This window comes from Asparagus officinalis, chromosome 3, assembly GCF_001876935.1.
Source record: "Asparagus officinalis chromosome 3, Aspof.V1, whole genome shotgun sequence".
NCBI lineage: Eukaryota > Viridiplantae > Streptophyta > Magnoliopsida > Asparagales > Asparagaceae > Asparagus > Asparagus officinalis.
Genome location: NC_033796.1, coordinates 10,877,218 through 10,880,740, shown reverse-complemented (window position 1 = coordinate 10,880,740; position 3,523 = coordinate 10,877,218).

Below are 3,523 nucleotides of genomic sequence, written 5' to 3'. Positions count from 1 at the left end.
ATATATAGGGGGATATATATATATATATATATATATATATATATATATAGATATAGATATAGATATATATATATATAATAATAATAATAATAATAATTAGGGTAAATATCAGAAAACCGTGCTTATAACTATGGACGGTTATTAGAAAACGCTCTTTTAACTTTCAAAATAACAAAAAATCTCCCTTAAGTATATGGATTATCAATAAACACTCATTGAACTTTTAAATTTTATCAGACAAACTTTAGGATTTATTAGAAACCCCTGTTACGCTAATATTCTTAAGGATAACCCAGACATGTAACGGAGTACAAAGTCAGACCCAGTTCCAAGAAAGAAGCTGGGGGTAGATGATTCATGTAATGGGAAGTTCCCAGAAGAACGCTATATGTAATTTTCTTAGGGATAACCCGATAATTACGAACAATGTGATAAACACTAAACCCCCACTATGATTTGTACTCCCACTCTCACTGTCTACCTGGTCAAACCTTCCTATAGTTAGGACCACAACCAAAGTCCCCTCTCGATTCCTTCCATGAACGAGAGGTCCACTTTCAAATTGAACGATCAAGCCTGTAAAAGGTAAGATCATCTCAAACCTCCCACTTCCACTGCTTCCTTGGTCAAACCTATAAAAGTTAGGGCCACAACCAGATTCTCCTCTCGATTCCTTTCATGAACGAGAGGTCCACTTTCAATTGAGCAATCAAACCTATAAAAGTTAGGATTGTCTCCAACTTTACTTAGTCAAATCTGCAGATAGTTAAGACTAAGATTGAGTTATCCTTTTCGATAAACGAAAATCTGTCTTTGTTCCTTTTTCACCAAACCTATAAAAGTTAGGGTCGAAATTGGGCTTTCTCCTCAATGAATGAGGGATTCTTTTGATTCAAAAGACCAATCCTATAAAAGTTAGGGTCGTTTGAACCTTTCTGATTCTCGGAGTGGAGATCCCACTCTTAGTTTCATCTTTTCGGATTCTGGGGGTGGAGATCCCACCTTGAGTTTCCTTTCCTACTGTAGATAGAATATAAAATTCTTCATCTTCAGCACCGGGAGATAGAATATAAAATTCTTCCTCTCCCATTTTCCAGTCTGTCTTTGTTCCTAGAAAAGACACAATTGACCGAGTCTACGTATTCAGCATCGTAGCAACAAAAATCCATGCCTTTTATGCATGGGGAATTTTATCCCGAAGCCTAAGTAGGGATAAGTCAATGCCTAACACGCGTTGCCGGTTAGTTCTTAGCCGTGAAAAGGACAAAAGTCCACATATTCGACGTTGTGGCAGGTCGTTATTCATAACGCCAAAATCCGTGCTTCACACGCGCGGGGAATTTTATCTCGAACCCTAAGTAGGGATAAGTCAACGCCTAACTCGCGTTGCCGGTTTAGTCTTTCACCGATTGAAAAAGACACCAGAGTACAATTCTGGGGACTTTCATCCCGAATCCTAAGTAGGGATGAGTCAACGCCTAATACGCGTTGCCGGATGCCATATTCCCGTAAGAAATGGCGAAGTCTATGTATTCAAAATCATAGCATTAAGTCTAAGAGAAGCAATTCTCTTAGCACAACGTTACATGTGAAACGGGTTTTAATAATTCACATGCTAGCCCGATTCAAACGGTAATCGGTAAAGGCACGTCAAACCCGTTGATGGCTGGGGGTTTGCCAAAAATCCCAAAGCCTATGTCTAACACACATGGCCGGTTAGTCTTTGACCGTAAAAAGGACAAAAGACCACATATTCAACATTGTGGCAGGTTGTTATTAATAACACCATAATCCGTGCCTCACACGCACGGGGAATTTTATCCTGAATCCTAAGTAAGGATAAGTCAGCGCCTAACACGCGTTGCCGGGTAGTCTATTCCCGTGAGAAAGACGAAGTCTACGTATTCAATATCGTAGCACTAAAAGGGTTAACTCTTTTAGCTTGACGTCACAGGAGAGCGGGATTAAACAAACCGCATACTAGCCCGACTCAAACGGTAGTCGGTAAAGGCTAATCAAATCCGTTGAAGGCTGGGGATTAGCCAAAAATCCTAAAGTCAACGCCTAACACGCGTCGCCGGGTAGTCTATTCCCGTGAGAAAGACGAAGTCTACGTATTCAATATCGTAGCACTAAGAGCGTTAACTCTCTTAGCACAACGTCACATGCGGAACGGACTTAAACAATCCGCATGCTAGCCCGACTCAAACGGTAGTCGGTAAAGGCTAATCAAATCCGTTGAAGGCTGGGGATTAGCCAAAAATCCTAAAGTCAACGCCTAACACGCGTCGCCGGGTAGTCTATTCCCGTGAGAAAGACGAAGTCTACGTATTCAATATCGTAGCACTAAGAGCGTTAACTCTCTTAGCACAACGTCACATGCGGAACGGACTTAAACAATCCGCATGCTAGCCCGACTCAAACGGTAGTCGGTAAAGGCTAATCAAATCCGTTGATGGCTGAGGATTTGCCAAAAATTCTATAACTGCGAGTCATTGACGCATCAACTCCCCTAGTTGGTCTCGTGACTTGAGCACCCAACAAATTCAGGATAAAATCCACACATGCAGATGAATCAACTTTAACAGTTGGTCCTGCAACCCCAACATTCGGGACCGCGATGCTCCAATACCTTAAGAGCTTAAACTGTGTATACTCCAGCAAACGTACGAGTATAAACTGTGTTAATGGCGATCCGTAAACCCTAGGGTCAGCGCCGGTCAACGCGTAACCCTAGGTCAACGCCAAGCAACGCGTTGCAACAAAAGTCAACGTTCGACGATTCGAAACCCTAGGGTGGACGCCGGTCAACGCGTAACCCTAGGTCAACGCCAGTCAACGCGTTGCAATCAAAGTCAACGTTCGACGATTCGAAACCCTAGGGTGGACGCCGGTCAACGCGTAGCCCTAGGTCAACGCCAAGCAACGCGTTGCAACAAAAGTCAACGTTCGACGATTCGAAACCCTAGGGTGGACGCCGGTCAACGCGTAACCCTAGGTCAACGCCAAGCAACGCGTTGCAACAAAAGTCAACGTTCGACGATTCGAAACCCTAGGGTGGACGCCGGTCAACGCGTAACCCTAGGTCAACGCCAAGCAACGCGTTGCAAACGAAAGCCAACGTTCGACGATTCGAAACCCTAGGGTGGACGCCGGTCAACGCGTAACCCTAGGTCAACGCCAAGCAACGCGTTGCAAACGAAAGCCAACGTTCGACGATTCGAAACCCTAGGGTGGACGCCGGTCAACGCGTAACCCTAGGTCAACGCCAAGCAACGCGTTGCAAACGAAAGCCAACGTTCGACGATTCGAAACCCTAGGGTGGACGCCGGTCAACGCGTAACCCTAGGTCAACGCCAAGCAACGCGTTGCAACAAAAGTCAACGTTCGACGATTCGAAACCCTAGGGTGGACGCCGGTCAACGCGTAACCCTAGGTCAACGCCAAGCAACGCGTTGCAAGCAAAAGTCAGCGTTCGACGATTTGAAACCCTAGGGGTCAACGTCGGTCAACGCGTTGCAAA